Source organism: Oryx dammah, unplaced genomic scaffold (genome assembly GCF_014754425.2).
Source record: "Oryx dammah isolate SB20612 unplaced genomic scaffold, SCBI_Odam_1.1 HiC_scaffold_2, whole genome shotgun sequence".
Lineage (NCBI taxonomy): Eukaryota > Metazoa > Chordata > Mammalia > Artiodactyla > Bovidae > Oryx > Oryx dammah.
The window spans coordinates 22,648,802-22,668,406 of NW_024070186.1; the positions used below are offsets into that span (position 1 = coordinate 22,648,802).

At 48.1% G+C, this 19,605-nt stretch overlaps 1 long non-coding RNA gene across 1 annotated transcript; it reads left to right on the forward strand.

Annotated features, from left to right (window-relative positions):
* The first annotated feature begins 1,715 nt into the window (after positions 1–1,715).
* On the forward strand, positions 1,716–2,508 carry LOC120857501. The gene is made up of 2 exons (XR_005719685.1): positions 1,716–1,858; positions 2,325–2,508. It is a non-coding gene; the product is annotated as an uncharacterized LOC120857501 (long non-coding RNA).
* Positions 2,509–19,605: the final 17,097 nt, after the last annotated feature.

Here is a 19,605-nt window from a genome sequence, read left to right on the forward strand (position 1 = left end):
GTTTAAAGCTCGCTTCTGAAGCCTGATAGCTTTCAACTCTGGTGTCTTCATTCTTCTCTCCTGCCCTGGGGGCTGAGCCCAGAAGAGCTTTGCAGGACAGTGGCACTTGTGAGTGAAGCCCCAGGACAGGTGGCGCTTGGGACAGGAGCCTGGGAACACGCGGGGGCGGGCCTCGGAGAAGGAGGAGGTTCAAGGATGGGAAGAGCTGGTAGGGGGAAGGGCAGGGAGGTAGATCCTCTGGGGCCCAGGTCCTGTATGAGGCCCTCTGGTTTTGAAGGCAGAACAGGAAAGGACATCTTTTGAGGTGGATATCATGAAAAGGGGGCTGAAGAGGGGGTGGAATTAGCCTCCTGTGGCTGTACAAAAAACATGTCCTGCGCTCTGTGGCACCTTGTAAACTGTGATGTGAGGGATAGTTACCCTGCCCCTTTGGAGATGACTCGCAAACACGTGGCCAACAGGAACGCTGGCCAAGCACAGACGGGAAGGCCAGAGGCTGCTGCAGGTCAATTAAGGAGGAGGCTTTCATTTCGGGGTACATGTGACCCTGGGAGGCCTGTCGGGGGGCTTCCTGGAGTCTGAGTCACACACAAAAGCATGGTCATTTTGACAGGGATAAGGACCACAGCTTTCACTAGATCCTCAAATAAATCTGACCCTCAGAAGGTTCAGAAGCTCTAATTTGGGATGAAATACGGTGAATGTGAGGCTAAAACCTGCTCGAATGCTTTTCAGTGGGAGGGCGGCCATGATGTTAAGGCAGGAGAAGGGGGGCTCTGGGAAACTGGAGTTTATCCATCACTCCTGGGGGAAGAGTGCTCCACGGACCAGGGGCTGACGCTGGCTCTGGGCCAGAAATACCCCCAAGAGAAGGCAGGACACACACAACAGTAGTCTCAGACCACCTGTTGGTGAGACAGGCATTTGATATATGTGGTCTCAGTCAGTTCCTTACCCTGGGCCGAGTGCCACAGCCTTACTTTAAAACTGAAGAAACTGAGGCTCAGAGAAGTTAGAGATTTGCCCAAAGTCACCCAGCTCGCAAACAAATCTTGATAGAGTACCCACCCAGCCCTACTGGGCCCCTCAGCCCTCTCTCAAGCCTCTTGTAGGGGTGGCAATCGGCCGACCCAGCCAGCCAGTAGCCTCTTGGGGGCCCAGGGTGACATCTTTTGGGAGGGAATTCTCTGAGCCATGCCTGATCCTGGGGCTCTGGTCTAATCTAACTCCTATTATGCTCAATAAATGGCCTTTCTGAGTCATCATTTGGTTTCATTTAAGAACAGTTTAGGAGAATTGGTTCCCAAATCCTTTTATTTCTGCGTGCCCACCGAGGATTGAGTTCTGGGGTCAACTGGTCACTCTGGGTATCTCTTTACTAAAACAGATGTAATTGGGGAGTGTGTCTGCACTTGTATTGGAAATAGTTCATATTAGACACTCAGAGGAGCAAATTTGCACTAAGAGCTGAAAAATCATCATTAACTAGACATTCTGGTTCTGGAAGTCAACAGCAAAAGCTCTGAAAAGAAGGGTTTTGTGGGGGGATCAAGAGTGGGTGGGAACAGCAGAGAGGGGAGCGGGCTGAGATTTGTCCCTCTGAATTGCTCTTTTATATCTCTAGAATACCATCATTACTATGTATTTACTAATAACTGACACAATATGAAATGTTTTTGATCCTTCACACTTTAACCCATTTGTTCATCCATCCATCCATCTGGCACCAAGGAGTCCATCCAGAAGGATGGTGGTGAAGATGAGAGTGAACGTTTATACTGTGCTAACTATATGTGGCTTCCCAGGCAGTACAGGGTAAAGAATCTGCTTGTCAATCCAGGAGACGCAAGAAATTCAGGTTTGATCCCTGGGTCGGGAAGATCCTCTGGAGTAGGAAATGGCAGCCCACTCCAATATTCTTGCCTGGAAAATTCTATGGACAGAGAAGCCTGGAGGGCAGTCCATGGCATCTCAAAGAGTTGGAGACGACTGAGGACTCGCGCACGCACCGCATTGCGGGGCCCTGTTTACTCACTCAGTCTTTATGACAGCACTTGGAAAGAGGTGCTACTATTATCCCCATTTTACAGAAGAGGAAACTGAGGGCGGAGAGATTAAGTGATACATCTAGGATGCTCAAGTAGGCAGGGGTGACAAGAAGGATGGGAACTGGTGGGCAGGTGTCTGACTTGGCATCTGGGGTGGCAGAGAGTCACCTAAGGGCTTTGCATGGGGTACCTCGAGTCTACAGATAAAGTGACTACAGTTCTGTTTTTAAACCTCTGAAGATTGTTAAACTGTTACATCTCTCCCACCTCTGACAGGTTTCATGGATTAAAAGGCTAAGTGGTACTCGTTAGAAGCGGGGAAGGGAGTAGAAGTTTTCTGGCACCAGAAACTAGCGGATGACACGTCTCCACCATGATTGTGGTTCTATATTTTGCTAAAGCAAAGAGACCTTGTGTGGTTTTCCTCATCTGAAATTTGATTAAACTTTTGAAAGTGTTATTTTAACGTTTCAATCCATACTCTTGAAGAAAATGGTTTTGTATCTGAGTGTGAAGGTAGAATTGTATACTAGTAAAAGTATACAATTTCAGGGTGGGAAAGGACCTGGGTGATGGGGTCCCATGCCCTGTTTTCATGAGGACACATGGATAGGACTTGTTCAAAGTCAGATAGCAAGAATTTGATGTACATCAATGGCACCCCACTCCAGTACTCTTGCCTGGAGAATCCCACGGATGTGGGAGCCTGATAGGCTGCCGTCTATGGGGTTGCACAGAGTCAGACACGACTGAAGCGACTTAGCAGCAGCAGCAGCAATAACCTAGGTTTTTTATGTAAGGCCAAGTGTTAAATAAAAGAGAAGGGAAATCATTCTTTTTTAAGATTGAGGTATATTATCAACCCAAACTCCATCAGTTACAAGTGATACAAAAACCAACTCAAGTGAGCAAACAAAAATAGAGAATATATCCTTTGCTCATGTAAATGAGAATTCCTGGACTCTGGTTTTAGACATGGGGGTCAAATGATATCATCAGGACTCAACCTGGCTCTCATCTTGCTTTCCTCTTTCTATGTTTACTTCATTTTCAGGCAGGTTCTTCTCACAAGTCACTAAAATGGTCCCAAGCACCTCCGTGATGGCTTACAGCTTTATAGACTTAGCATATAAGGAACCCCCTTCCCACTTCCCACCATCAACTGCTCCATCACTTTCACTTAGATTGGCTGGGTTGGGGTCACCTACTCTCGCTTGACTTACCACCAGCAGGGAGTGCAATGCTCTCTTTGGCTGGCATGCTCGCACTGACATTCGGGATGGACTCAGACCCACTGCAAACCACACTGCCTCAGGGCCACGGGGTTAGCAGGCCCAGAAGAAATGAATGCAAGGCAGGCAAAACAGCAGATGTGCACTACAAGTTTTCATGAGAGCAAACTACTCTAAGACAGTTTTCATTCTCACTTGGCTTTTGCCATGGAAGGAAATGTACTGTTAACTGAGGCCATGAGAAGAGTTAAGAACACCTTTTGGACTGAGAGAAAAGCAAAAAGCACACTCTCGTGGAGATCAGGGGCTGGAAGCTAGCGCCGGGCAGATGATGAGGCTGCTGGGAAGAGCTTCAGGTGCAAAGTTGCTTAGAGCCCCTAGCAGTGCACCCATGTCCTGGGAACATGAACTCAGTGCTGACTTGTGACTGTGGGCAGCTGATTGCATGTCCCCTCAGGGCCACTCCTATGTGGCTGTCCTTGCCCCCACTCTTCTTCCCTGAATAACTGGGGACCATGCTGTTCTTGGCTGCTTGGACATTCCAACTACAGAGAAATCTCTCCATTTTAGCCATTCTTCTCCCTCGGGGGTTGGGGCCCAAGTCTTCCTTTTCATCTCTTCCTATGACTCTCCTGTCAAATAATCTATGCGGGAAGTATCTTTACTGCTTAAGCACAGATTCCTTCATTAAGCCCTCATTTTCTTCCACTATCTCTTTCCACTTTTGCCTCATTATCTCAAGAGAGTCCCTCCCTTTTCATTTATCTCTAGCCATACCTCCTGCCTGCACAAAGATGCTTTACCACTTCAAAGAATAGAAAAGTCCCTCTAATTCAGTGAAATTTCTGCAAAACAGGAAGTCCAGAGGCAGGGCTGCAGTGGCAGCCTGAAGTCTAGGCCTGGTGTCCCTGGGTTCTCTGCCTCTGGGCTCCTCTGTTGCTTCTCTCTGCTTCTCCACAGTCTCGCTTGCGCTGGCACGGTGGCTGCCAACAGCAACCGGGACACATGTTGTGTGTTCATGCTCAGCAAGAGAGCTGGGACGCTTCATCCACAGGATGGAAGAATGTTCCTTCGGTTCACCTGGACTCCCCTCCTTCCCTGGACCCATGACAGTCACCAGAGGGGTACCAAGTGCTGACTTGATGCCTGCACACAAGAGACACGATTATCCTGCTGGCTCCACCAAATCGGACCCTCTGTGGAGCTAGAGCTGATTCAGGGGCTGGATCACTTCAGATTCTGGCCAAATGGACTTCGCTGTCCTCATACTTAAAGAAGGGACACTGTTTCGATAATACGTCTGGCTGCTGTACACTGAGGGCTTACTCTATGCGAGGCTCTGGGTTCCCAAGTTTCCTTACTTCACTTCATCTAATTCCAATTGTAGCAGGCAGGTATTATCATCCATATTTTACTGATGAGAAAACTGAGGCTGCAGGAAGGTTAACTGCCTTGCTCGAGGTCAAGATACTGGGGCTCAAGCCTGGTCTGTCTGCAGCACCTCTGTTCCTATAACTCACTCCTGCACGGGCTATAGACATGCACAAACAGGAAAGAGCACAGAAAGATGGGGGTCCAGGGTCTGTGTCCATACCTGGGGTGTTTGCAGATGGGACCGGTGCTACCGCCGCTGTTGTTGTTAGGAAAAACCAAGGTCCTGGACAACCCCCAACCTGACAGCCAGCCCTACAGAAGCCTGAGCTGGGCATGGTCTCCCTGAAAACTTGTTTATTGCCCATGTGGTTGTCTGAAGAAAGAGTTGTCTGTCCTCTCTCAATCTTTCAGGCCCTCAGAAGGTAGGCTCAAATTACCGAGCACATCCACCTGTTGTCCCGGGCCGGGAGGGGCTGGAGAGCTCAGGTGACCCAGCACACGCCTGACCTGGGCTGGGGTCAGCAGTGTCCTTGGCAGGCTGAGGGGCTGGCCAGCAGGGAGCCTTACAGTCAGGGGCACCAGTGGGCTCCCATGGAGAGTCCCAACGGGGGGCAGTGGGGGTGGCTCTGGGCCCTTGTGTCCTCCTGGCTCCCACCACCCACCCAAGACAGAGCACAGGCTCCTCCCTGAGACGGCTCGACCCCAGCAGCGGCGAGGGCAGCTCCCAGCACCGGGAAAGGTCAGACCAATGCACGGAACAGCAGCTACAAAAGCTGCCAACGCTGGGGAGGACTTCTTCGGTACCAGGATCCCTACTCAGGGCTCCCTCTTCAGTCTCTGGTGACTTTCCAACACACTGAGTGAGTGAAACACCGTCACGCACATCATTTTAGGGTTGGAAAAAACCGAAGTGACTTGACAATCTGCACACAGCTGGCGCAGCATGTCTTGCTTGCTACATCTAGCAGGAAGTTCATTTTCTCAGCCATGACACTGAAGTGCCTCCCCCAAAGTAAAGGATTGGGGCAAGTCTGTTTTATTTCACTTCCCTTCAGTAAACGATGACACAACACCAATGTTGGGAAAAGTGTCAGCCATGTGCAACCTACTGGATACTATTCTGGTGCTCTCCTCATGACCAAGTCTTACAACAGTCCTGCAGACTACAGCTCAGAGAGGTCAGGTGACTCACCCCAGGTCACACAGCTCTCTGTGCTTTCACAGGACCAACTTTGGTCACCCAGGAGAAGTTCTCAAGGAGCATGAGGACTCATTTTCTGACACCCTCCATCTTTGTCAAATTTCTCCAAAATTTGGCCTTTCTCGAAAGCTACTGACCCTTCTCACCACTTGCTGTGATTCTCTGAAGATGCTCTAATTTTGACTCAGCTGAGCCTGTGGCAGTTTCAGTAAAATGAGCCTGAAGGAATGGGCTTTGTCACCTAGGTACCTGGAGAGCTGGGAGATGGCACTATCACTGAAGGAATTCCCAGGGTTCCTTACACACCAAAAACAAGTCCTGACTTCCTTGTGCTTGTTGGGCTTATTCCAATAGGCAACGTGCTCCAACTGGGGTCAGGGATGGTGTACCATGGGAAGTATGCAATTCAGATAGGTGTTGTTGCAAGTGACAGAACCCCATGAACTCTAATAAGTATTTTTTTTAACATTTTATTTAAAAAACTTGAAGGTAATATACACATCCACAAAGAGAGCAGAATAATCATGCTTCAAGAATGACAGGAATCTAGGATGTCTGGGATCTGCTGCAGGACAAGGGGAAGCTTTCCTGGTGTGCTGCCCAGGATGGGTCAGCCACAGCTGTAGCCTGCCCTCATTTCTTGTGGCTCAAGTTTCAAATTCCAAACCCACAAATGCCTATAATCAAAAAGGCAGAAAACAGCAAGTGTTGGCGAGAATGTGGAGCAACTGGAACTCTCCTACATTGTTAGTGGGAATGTAAAGTGAAACAGTTACTTCAGAAAACAATTTGATACTTTCTTAAAAAGTTAAGCATAAATTTACCATATGACCCAGAAATTCCAGATGTACAAGTTGGATTTAGAAAAGGCAGAAGAACCAGAGATCAAATTGCCAACATCTGTTGGATCATAGAAAAAGTACAGGAATTAAAAAAAAAATCTACTTCTGCTTCATTGACTACACTAAAGCCTTTGACTGTGTGGATCATAACAGATTATGGAAAATTCCTAAAGAGATAGGAATACCAGACCACTTTACCTGTCTCTTGAGAAACCTGTATGCAGGACAAGAAGCAACAGTTAGAACTGGACATGATACAATGGACTGGTTCAAAATTGGGAAAGAAGTAGATCAAGTCTATATATTGTCATGCTGCTTATTTAAATTATATGCAGAGTACATCATGTGAACTACCAGGCTGGAAGAAGCACAAGCTGGAATCAAGATTGTTGGGAGAAATATCAACAACCTCAGATGTGCAGATGTGCACTCTAATAGTAGAAGTGAAGATGAACTAAGGAACCTCTTGATGAGGGTTAAAAAAAAGAGTGAAAAAGATGGCTTAAAACTCAACATTCAAAAAACTAAGATCATGGCATCTGGTCCCATCACTTCATGGCAAATAGATGGGGGAAAAAGTGGAAACAGAGACAGATTTTATTTTCCTGGGCTCCAAAATCACTGCAGATAGTGATTGCAGCCATGAAATTAAAAGAGGCTTGCTCCTGGAAAGAAAAGCTATGACAAACCTAGACAGCATATTAAAAAGCAGAGACATCACTTTGCCGACAAAGGTCCATCTAGTCAAAGCTATGGTTTTTCCAGTAATCAGGTATGGATGTGAGAGTCGGACCATAAAGAAAGCTGAGCTCCAAAGAACTGATGCTTTCGAATTGTGTTGCTGGAGAAGACTCTTGAGAGTGATTTGGAAAGCAGGAAGATCAAAGTCAATGCTAAAGGAAATTAACCCTAAATATTCACTGGAAGGACTGATGCTGGAAGCTGAAGCTCCAGCTCCAATACTTTGGCCACCTGATGTGAAGAGCTGACTCATTCAAAAAGAACACGATGCTGTCAAAGACTGAGGGCAGGAGGAGAAGGGGGCAACAAAGGATGAGATGGTTGGATGGCATCACAGACTCAATGGACATGAGTTTGAGCAAACTCTGGGAGATGGTAAAGGACAGGGAAGCCTGGTGTGCTGCAGTTCATGGGATTGCAGAGTCGGACGTGACTTAGTGACTAAACAACAATGTATTCACTATTGAATTCACCATAGAATGAAATGAAAGTCACCATAGAAATGAAAACATCAATCCATTCAAAGACTTGAGTTCCTAGTGACGCTAATAGCCAAGAGGTGGAAACAACCAAATGGCCGTTAACTGGTGGACGGATAAACAGAATGTGACGTATGCACACAATGGGATACAATTTAGCTATAAAGGAATAAAGTACTGTTACATGCTGTGAAGGATGAAACTCAAAAACATTATATGCATTGTACGATTCCATATATATGAAATGTCCAGAAACAGCAAAACTACAGACAGAAAGTAGAGCAGTGGTTGTGTCGAGCATAGGAAGTGCCTGCAAATGGGCAAAGGTTACTTCTTGGGCTCAAGGAAAGGTTTCAGAATTGGATTGTGTTGATGGTAGCACAACTCCATACATTCTCTGAAAGTTACTGAATTGTATACTTAAAATAACTGAATTTTGTGGTATGTAAACTATACCTCAGTGAAACTGTTAAAAGGAAAAGATTTGGATTTCCAGCCAAGAGTGGACCTCACTCATGTGCTGCCCCTTGGGTACCACACTCAACAGGCCCACCAAGAAGATGACAAGGAACTGGAGACACTCAGGCTGCTCTCTGCAGGCAGCTAAAGTGGGAAGAAGGCTACTTACAGGAACCTCAGACACACTGTTCTGCCTTCAGGGTGGCAGGTGGCTAGGACCATCCTTTTGGCTTCCTCAAGTGTCAGAGTCATTGGGCACTGAACTCTACTCCTCTGCAGCTGAGGTCAGGGTTATGACACTTTCTGCCAGCATCCGGATCCTCTTGACAAAGGCTTTCTTCTGCCAGGGACTTAGCAATGGAGGCTGGGTTTGGGTTCTGCCATGGAGAGGGGATGGCTTCCCTGGACGAGCAGTAAGCCAGGAGCTCACAGAGGTGTGGTTTTGCTCACAAAACCAAAATAGGTGTGGCTTTGATCAGGAATAGTGACTGGTGGGCAAAGCAAAAGCAAAGCACTTGCTCAGTCATGTCTGGCTCTTTGCGACCCCATGGACTGTAGCCTACCAGGCTCTTCCATCCGTGGGATTCTCCAGGCAAGAGTACTGGAGTGGGTTGCCATTTCCTTCTCCAAGAGATCTTCCCAACCCAGGGATCAAACCCGGGTCTCCCACATCGCAGGCAGACACTTTACTGTCTGACTGGTGGGCAGGACACAGTTATTTTCAGCCATACATACACAAAAGTAAACATAGGCTGATCCCCCGGCCCATCTATTCAATCTCCTGTTGGTCTCACTCACTCTCTCTCTCTCTGTCTCCCTCAGCCCCCTTTATACCTTACAAAAAAGATAATGAGGAAGCCTAAACTGGAAAGAATGGCTATAAGCCAGAAAAAGTAGACAGAGGAGAGGGCACAGCGGGCAGGATGAGAATGGAAACGATTGCTAGAAGGTGACTGAGTCACTTCCGCGGTGGAGCCCAGGAGCAAAGCTTGGAAAATCCTGTGGTTTGTGAATAATGTGGAGAACTGTATTACTTTCTTATGAACACTAATTAATAATTCTATGTAACTCACTAATGAGGATACCAGTGAGATGCTACAACAAGTTCAAATGGGAATGCAAAGAACAGACATAATTACATTTTAGGAATATAACAACGAATGTGTAGCCTAAATTGTCAGCCACAGTCAGGAAGGAAGCCAGTGGCATAACAGGGGTTTTTTGTATTTATAGGCAGCAATTATTTCATGTTGCTATTAGTTATTTACAGCTTATAAAATTGTAAAATTGCTCAGTGAATGTCTAGAATCAGGCAGGACAAGTGTGCTTTCAACAATGTACAGTTTGCCCTTGAAGTACAAAATTTACTATGGAACACTTTGTCCCCCTCTTTGCTTGGGTAAGCAATATTAATCCTTTAAGATTCATCTCAGGTATGAAAGGGCCATATTTTGAAAATTTCCAATGCATTATGGAAAATTTTATGAAGTATGGTAAAAATAAATTGCTAGGAAAAGAAAATGAAAGTGAGAAGACATGAAAAATACAAGCCCAGCTTTTCTTATTATTAGTTTCAACAGACATAAAGTTACTCTGTTAAGTTGCTATGGAAGTTTCTACAAGCTTCTCTTGATTTCTGTACTGAGTTCAACAGTGACTAGTGGGGAATATTTCTCAGTCTGGCCTTATTCCTGGAGCACATTCTGAGCGGCTCTGCTCCGGGACATTTATTCACACCCATAGCTGCCTTCTGATGCCAGGCCACGAGGTCCAGCCTCCATCCTGTTCCCACGGTTTAATTCCTAGAAGACTCTCCACACTTATTGGTCTAGTCTAGGACAGCAATGGCAACCCACTCCAGTACTCTTGCCTGGAAAATCCCATGGGCAGAGGAGCCTGGTAGGCTGCAGTCCATGGGGTCGCAAAGAATCGGACACAACTGAGCAACTTCACTTTTACTTTTCACTTTCATGCATTAGAGAAGGCAATGGCAACCCACTCCAGTGTTCTTGCCTGGAGAATCCCAGGGACGGGGGAGCCTGGTGGGCTGCCATCTATGGGGTCGCACAGTTGGACCTGATTGAAGCGACTTAGCAGCAGCAGCAGCAGCAGCAGGACAGCATATCTCCAACTCTTCCTAGACTAGAACAGTAAGTGTGGAGAGTCTCCTGGGAATTAAATCATGGGAACAGGTTGGAGGCTGGACCTCGTGGCCTGGCGTCAGAAGGCAGCTGCGGGTGTGAATACATGTCCCAGAGCAGAGCCACTCAGAATTTCCTTTCTCTAACAGAATAGAAGACAGCTGGATCCTCGTATCTGCTTTTGTACCCAATCGGATGCAGCGTCACACGTTCTATAACCTCTGGAAAACTCCTTTGTATGCCTGTCAGAGAAAAGAGTGAAACAGGCAAACAACACTTTAGTCTACTGGAAAAATAGCCTGAACTCACAGATCCCCTAGAAGCTCTTGGGGGTCTCCGGGTGTCCTTGGACAAAACCTTAAGGAGCACTGGCCTGGGATCTCTAGTCGAACAACACTTGGCTCACACACAAACGCTTGTGCACATTTACGTTGACCAACTGCCCCTGTTTGCCTGGGACTGTCCTGATTTTAACACTGAAAGTCTCACAAATTGCGGCTATTCCCACTCTAACACACACGGATACACACTTGGACACTGGCTCTAGGCTCTGGCTGTGGGCTCTGCTCCTCTCCCTCTCTCTTCCTCCTCTTTCTAATCCAGTTCCCAGACTCTTCAATGAACTGGCTGAGACAACGACATACAGAGCTGTGTGGCAGAAACTACCAGAGGCCCACTCCACGGCCTTTCTCCCCGTCCCTCCTTATCAGAAATCCCATTTTGTTGGTATAGCAATGTGCCCAGGAAAGAAATCCCAGCCTGCCTTGCAGATGGACTGGTTACATGATATAGTTCTGGCCTATGAGATATTCAAGAAAATTGTCAGGTGGAGCTTCTAGAAAAAAAGTCATTTAAAACAGAGTAGCTTCATAGCACATATGTCTTGCCCTTGCCCTTTTTCATTTCCCTGCCTGGAACTCAGCTGGTATGGCTTGAGCTCTAGACTCAGCTTGCAGACACGAGGACCAGGAGGTTGTAAGGGTGAAGGCCAGGAGACTGGGTCCCTAACTGGCTTCATGGAACTGCTGTAAAAGGCTGGGGTTAGTTATTCCCAGAGTCCTGTTGTAAGCAAGACTAACTAACTAATAACTAAAACCCCAATTGTGTTTAAGTCACTGTTTCCCAGATTTCTGTTGCCAAATACAATTCTTAAAGAGTGCAAGGGGTTGTTTTCTTTACTGGTTAGACAGATTCTTTACATAAAATCGCAGGAAGCAGGAAAAATGGGCTAATTTACTGCTGGTTTACAGCTGCACTTGGGACTCAGACATTCCCAGGAGGCGAAAGTCTCCGCGGGAAAAAAGGTCCTTCATCTCTGAGCTAGATTCATTGGCTGTGGATCTCTGCCCTCTGTCACCGGACTCCCGGAAGCTTCACCACTAAAGACCTTAGGGGCAATGAGCCAGTGGAGGGGGTCGCAGGGAGAGGGCTCCCGACCCGAGGCTCTCTGCAGGTGCCGTCACCTCACCTGCAAAGATGCCGGCCTGGTTCCCAGGGGCTAGCGCTGAGTTCAGAGTCCTTGTGCTCCCGGCAGTGGGTCAGAAACACCGCCCCCCCTCCCCCACTGATGGCCACTGGCTGCCGCACCCTGGAGGCAGGAGCTCAGGCTCAGGGTCCTGGGAGAAAGGCAAGGGCATCCTGCAGGAATGTCGGCAGCCGCCCAGCGGACACGTGGGGAGCGCTCGTCTCCCAGGCCCGGATGCTAACCTTCTCCATCTGTCCGCTGGCTTCTGGCCCCCACCCTGAAGCCAATCCTCCATTCCTGAGCATGGCCGTCATGTGCTAGGGAGGGCAGGGGATTCTCGATGTTTCCCCCGTGCGGCTGGGGTCGGGGTGGGCTCCACCATGATGGCAGGGCAGTGCAGTCACCGTGCACCCTGTTGCATCCGCCCAATCGCCCTCCTGGTGTATTGGCAGGCCCGTGAGAGCTGCGTGGTTGGTGCCCACCTCTCCAGGCCTCAGACCAGCTTCCTCCTCGGCCGGCAGACTACCCTGCTCCTTTGTTTCCATCCTGCTCAGCTGACACAGTTGCTCTGCAGACCCTGCCCCAAGTTAAGGAAAGCAACTTTCAGCCCCTGAGCAGAAGCTGTCTCCCTGCTCCCCTTCTTTCTTCTTTCCTTCCATCATCAACAAACATTTCCTGGGCACCTCTTTATGTCTGGACATGTGCTCAGTGTGAGGGATGCCGAGATGTGTGGCTGCCCCCAGGGCGCCCAGCTATCTGAGGATAGACCCACAAGCCCAGTGTGACGCGCCTGCTGCCTCCGCGGCACTATTTCTCACGAGGTCTTCCTCAAGAACTGCTTGAGTGTGGTCTCAATTTGCTCTTCTTTTGTGTTTCCAAGCCCTGTCTATTTCTTTCACTGGAGGTCCCCTGGGTTTTGGTACCCTGCGGTCTAGACAATGAACTATTTTTTTTCCTGATTGCAGTGTATGACAATTCATACTGCTCAGAGATGGTTTATTTTAGGCAGAGAAGGAAGGATGTGCTGTGTGTGCGCACACATGTGTGTATGTGTGTGCATGTGTCCCATTACACTGTGGTGTGAAAGAAGGCTGGCCCAGAGCTTGGGCTTGTGGGACAATGGTGTGAGGCGGGACAGTGGCGCAGGTTCTTGCAGAGCCAGTTAGCAGGGAGCTCCTGCCCAGACAGCACAGGCCTCTGTGGTCCCAGGACGCTCCAGGGATAGCGGGCCAGGCATTGCATGAGCTGTGGGGGTGGGAGAGGCTGGGCATTGTATGCTCCAGGTGTCCCTGCAAAGTCAAGAGCTGCTAATGGAAATAACCACCTGGGCATGATTTTTCAAGCCCTGATTCCAACCACAGACCTGTCATCCAAGAAGAACATTGGAGGGGAAATTCCATTTCTTTGTAAACCAAACCAAAGGCTTGTGGAAACAGTTCTGATTGGAAAGAGTTGAGCATACGTTGTTCTGGCTTCTCGAGCTAGAGGAGGCAACACTCATTGTTTACTGAGTGATGAGTTTACAGCACAGAGAGATCCTGTCCACACGTGGCAATGACCTTTCTTGCTTCCGTGGACAAGACACTCAGCTCACAGGAGGAGGCTGGGGTCCATCTGGTTTGTGTGAACAGACAGATGTGAGTCCTGGCAGGTGGCGAAGCGGGGCATGAGTTACTACAGGGAAGAGGAGTCCCAGAGGGCAAGAAGGGGCTCCAGATCCCTCCCAGAGAACAGCGCAGAGGCTGATGACCCACACGCCCTTCTGCTGCTGCAGCCAGTCCACACACTGGAAACATTAAAGGATGGAGAAAACGAGAGGGCGGCAGACCCGCTGGGCTGAGCACTCAGCACAGGGTCAGGCAGCCCAGGTCTTGACCTCCCTGGTCGGCTACGTGTGCCTGGGACAACTGGCCCCTGGTAGTTTCTCTTCTAAGCACTTCTAAGTGATAAACTCAGTGAATCTTCACGACCATGAGGGGACGGAGTCCTAGTACTATATCTATTTTATATTGGTAGAAGCTGAGGCTCAGAGCAGTTAGGTAACTCGCCCAAGGTCACACAGCTAGCAAGTGCCACTAGGATTTTTGCCATCTCACCGCACTCCTCCCTGGCCCTCCTGCCGTTGCTCTCTGCCTTGTTCATATAGTAAGATGGTGACCAGCCAACTCTTCCCTGGCCTACCCTAGCATACCTTTCTCTAAAATGGATGATTCTATGCTCTAATGAGGCTGCACCTCATAGGAGAAGGAGGGTTCAGGACCCTCACCACCTATGGAGGCTCAGCAGGCTTGCTTGGAGGTCTGGCCAGTGGGCTTGGGGCCAGAATTCAGACTTGGATGGGTGGGCTGTTTTATCTGAAGGACCCCGAGCAAGAAGTAGCATGGGGGTGTGAGTCCCTCTGGGTAAAAACACTTGTCCTGATCACTGCTTTGTTCACCGTGCCTAGCACCATTCCTGGTCTTAGGAGCTTCAGAAACAATTGTTAAGAGAATGACCGGAGAACAGCTATCTGGCAAAGCTTGGAAAGCAGGCTGCTGCGTCCTAGAATGTCAGGTTCTCAGGGTTCTGGGGGGAGACCAGCTGCATGTGCTACTGTGTTGAAGCTGGGGCTTGGACCCAGCCAGGTGCCACAGCATGAGTTCGAATTCTGAATAACTATTTTTTTTAACAGTTTTGTGTCATTTTGAAGTTGTGTGTCTACCACATAACTTTAGAGCTTCCTTGTGCTTCCTTTTAAGATGGAAGGATTTCATGCAAAATTGTTGATTTTGAAAATAGGAAGTAGACAATAGACAGGAAGCACGTGGATGTGGCAATGGTGAGGATGGCATGTCAATGACAGACACTGGGAATTCACAGATGAGGAAGAAAGGGGCAGAGTTTTGAATCTGAAGACCTCGACTAGTGTCCCAGAACCTGGCTCTCTGCCAACTGTAAACACAGAACCAGGCAAGTACCCCAACTCTGGGAACCTGTTTCCCCATCTATAAAGGGCATAGAATGAGACCCCAGGCTGGTTAGAGGATGGTTCTGAGACCAGATGAGAAAATGCATGAGTTATAAAGCATTAAGTAAATTGTGAAGTGCTAGCAAATCTAAATGAAAGGACCTACTGGGGCTTCCCTGGTGGCTCAGACGGTAAAAACTCTGCCTGCAATGCAGGGGACCTGGGTTCGATCCCTAGGTTGGGAGGATCCCCTGGAGAAGGGAATGGCAACCCACTCCAGTGTTCTTGCCTGGAGAATTCCATGGACGGAGGAGCCTGGCAGGCTACAGTCCATGGGGTCACAAAGAGTCGGCACGACTGAGGGACCAACACACACGTAGCAAATCTAAGGGGTGATTCCGAGGAGTAGTGCAGGGACCCAGCAAGGATGGGAATCCCACTCTGGCCCCTGCTGCCACCATCCCAACCTCAGACTTGCAGCAGAACTTAGATTTTGTTGTGATGTCAGATGGTGAAAAAAGAATGGCCCAAGCCCAGTCCTTAGAAGGCAGCTAGGGCCGTGACCAGCATCACTGCTCAGCTTGGGAGGTCCTGGGGAAAGGGGAGCTGCAGGCTGCAGGGGTGGCTGGGGAGTGGGAGGGAGCAGAGTGGGCAGTGAGGCAGCGACACAGGCGGGGAGGAGCGTGTGCATCTGAAGTCCCAGGAAGTCCAGTAAGGGGCCGGCCTGAGGCAGGTTAGAGGACAGAAAGCACGCTATTTTCCACCCTGCCTGCACCAGTCCCTCCAGCCACGTGCCTGCAAGTTACATTCGCTTCCTTTCATGTTTTCCTTGCCTATGTTCAATCCTTCGTGAAGTCCCGTGGACTCTGTCTCTCTCTGCAACTTTGTTTCATGTCATGCCAACGTATCCCACTCTCCCCTCTTCTATTCCTGCCACACTGGCCCTGGGCGTCATCATCTCTCCCCTGGAACACTTATTGGGTTTCCCTGCTTCCATGCTTTCTGTCCTCCAATCTATTCTTCACACAGCAGCCAGAAATTCAATTTTTAGTTTTTATAAAAGTAACACAGAGACATAGTTTAAAAAAGACAAATCCTTCTAGAAAGCTTATAATGAGAAACAGCGGGCTCCTGTCCCTCCTCAGTCACAATTCACACTTCCCAGAGGTGACCACTTTCAACTCTTTTGGCAGTTTCCACCATCCTTAGGCTGCTGGCTTTTGAGTTTTAGCTTTTACTTATTTTCTGTTGAATTCCAAACACGGACCAAGGCTTCTCTCTCTCATCCCCTGCCCCACTCCCACCACACAAACACTTCCTGATAACATTTTTCCAATTTTGTTCTAGCACAAATTGGATTAAATCAGCAGCGCGTGTGCAGTTGCAGTTCACGTAGAGGGAAGGGGTGAGAGAGTCTCACTGTCTCTTACACTGACCTTCAACCCACTCTTCTGTAACCCACCCACCTGCCCTCAAGCCTTCAGAGCAGCCTCCCTTCTTGCAGTTCTGGACGGTGCAGCAGAAACCAGCTTGCCTCCTGGCTCTCTCCCTTAGGACCAGCACCCTTTACCCTCAGCTGGCCTGTCAACGTGGTTGCCCTTGTCCACCGGCTTTCCACATTACTCTCTGCTGGTATGTCTTGTCTGGAGTCATCTCCCTCTTGTTCCTTTTATCTTTATTGGTTAATTCTGCTTTTATATCTTTTTTATTATTTTGTTGGGGTTTGACGAGGATGCATGTGTTCAATCTGCCATGCCCAACTGAAGCCAAAGTAGCACATTTGTGCTCAACTTTCAGTGCTCAATTTTGTTCTTTTAATAAAACTTCCAGGTAGCTCAGTGGATAGAGAATCTGCCTGCATGCAGGAGACACAAGAGGCTCAGGTTCGATCCCTGGATCAAGAAGATCCTCTGGAGGAGGGCATGGCAACCCACTCCAGTATTCTTGCCTGGAGAATCCTGTGGGCAGAGGAGTCTGGCAGGACTATAGTCCATAGGGCTGCAAAGACCACTGAAGTGACTGAGCACACAGCACGTTTCTTTCTTGGATGATTGAGTGAAATAATATGGAAATAAAAATTGTCATGATCTGTGCAAAGGTCTGTCTAGTCAGGGCTATGGTTTTTCCAGTGGTCATGTATGGATGTGAAGAAAGCTGAGTGCCGAAGAATTGATGCTTTTGAACTGTGGTGTTGGAGAAGACTCTTGAGAGTCCCTTGGACTGCAAGGAGATCCAACCAGTCCATTCTGAAGGAGATCAGCCTTGGGATTTCTTTGGAGCGAATGATGCTGAAGCTGAAACTCCAGTACTTTGGCCACCTCATGCAAAAAGTTGACTCATTGGAAAAGACTCTGATGCTGGGAGGGATTGGGGGCAGGAGGAGAAGGGGACAACAGAGGATGAGATGGCTGGATGGCATCACTGACTCGATGGATGCGAGTCTGAGTGAACTCTGGGAGTTGGTGATGGACAGGGAGGCCTGGCGTGCTGCAATTCATGGGTTCGCAAAGAGTCGGACATGACTGAGTGACTGAACTGACCTGAACTGTGCTAATTGAGGGCCAAGTATAAAATTTTAAAAATGATCAATACATCCAACAATATTTAATCAAAATGTTGAGCACTGACTACTAGACACCGCTTTAGGAGTTTGGCATAAAGAGAAAAACACAGACATGATGCTTGCCGTCACGAAATTTATCCATGTGGGGGAGAGGTCAGATGGTAAACGGCTACCATAATAAGTGCATAAATTATAGAATGTTTTAGAAAGTGATGAGACCGACAAAAATGCAAAGTAAAGCTGGGAAAAGAGGATCCAGTGGGCCAGGGGAGGGGGCAGGTTTTTTTACTCAATGGTGTAGGCAGGCAGGGCTTCCCAAGGAGGTGGGACTTGGAGCAGGGACCCCCTGGAGGAGAGGGGGTAAGTGTGCTGGTGGTCAAGATGCCACTGTCCCAAGGAGGAAGGGAGTCAGGGGCAGTGGGAGGTGGTGAGAGCAGAAATGTGCTGAGGGGCAGATGCTGTGGAGAACTTACAAGCACTTGCAAAAACTTTGGATTTTACCCTGAGGAAGATGGAGGCTCAGAGCAGAGATGTGATCTAATGTGATTGGATGTTTAATAGGCTCACTCTGTGTAACAAATAGATTGCAGGGCAAGAGGAGAAATTGACAGTTTCAACCACCAAGCTATCAGATGACAAGACTTAGATGAGGGTGGAGGCAGAGAGGTGCTAAAGGGTGCTGGACATACAGCAAAGCTAAAACCTTTAGAATTTTCTTCAGGTTTCAAGCAGAGTGTGAGTGAAACAGAAGTGTCAAGAATGACTCCAGGAGTTTTGGCCTGAGCCTTTTCCAAAGGCTGAGGAGTAGAGGAATTTAGGGGATAAGACTCATGAGTGGCCAGTGAAATCAAGCCCAAGCATAGCAGGAAACACACAGAGCGCTCTTCTTTGCAGTTTAAACCCCAGTGATTTTTCATTGCACATAAAATAAAGCTCTGCGTCAGAATGATTAAGGACTTACATAACTGGCTTCCTCCCGCCTTCACCGCCCTACTGTTCATCCCGCTCCCTGGCACCCGCTGCCCTCTAGCTGTACAGGCCTTTGGGATATTTGCCTGAGCTATCCCCTCTGGCTGATATACTCTTAACTCCGCTTTCCTTCTTATCATTCATATCTTAGTTTAAATGTCACCAACTCAGAGAAGACTTCCTTGACCACCCAAATTACTACTCCATATTGCATCATCCTGTTTTAATTTCCTGCTTTTAATTTCCACTCATTAAACTGCCTTTGATATATTAGAAGTTTATAGTTCTGTGAGCAGTATCCTTGCCTGTCTTGTTTACACTGTGTTCCCAGGCCTAGACCTGTACCTGGCACACAGTAGAGGTTTCTTGTTACTGAATGAATGAGCATCACATAGAGCTTTCCCCTGAAGGGGAATTTCCCTGCCCACTTCCCAACTTTTACCCTAAGCTCACTTTTTGGTTTTCATGTAAAGTGGTTTTCTGCCAAGGTCTGGATTGGTTGCATGTCATAATTTCTGATCAGCTAGAAACTTCTAGTTTCCCAGGAGGGTTGTTGATGGTTGCAGAATCTCTGATCATCTTCTGGGAACCAGTCAGAGAGGAGAAAGTTGGCAGGCTGGGTTGGAGCTGGAAGTCTTTCCCTCCCTTGTCCAAGGAAGAGTCAGGAATCTGGGAACTCTTAAGGTTTTCTTTCTTCTCTTTTCCTCCAGTCTCAGTCAAAATAGAAATACCATTACTAAAGGGAAATGAAGAGACGTGGTTTGATCCTATGGTGTTGAATTCCTCTGATTTTACTTAAATTCAGGTAAAATTCATAGAAGGGGAGATGTGAAAAAGATCCCTTTTTCCTTAAGGGAATGGAGAAGGATGCTTTGGGTGCTGTGTGTGCCTCACCCTGCTGGCTTTTAGATGACTTCAAAGAGGAAATCTCTACTCTTCTCCTCAAGGTATTTTGCTTTTAGTTTCTGTTTGCAGCATCCTGCACTCTGCAGCCCCAGTGATCTTTTTCTCAGATAAATCTTTCTGTGCTTTACTTTGGATATTTTCTGGTGACTTGCCTTTGGGTTCACTAATCCTTTCTTCAGCTGTGTCCACTTTTCTTTAACATATTGACTATTTAAAAAAATTTTTAATTGGAAAATTG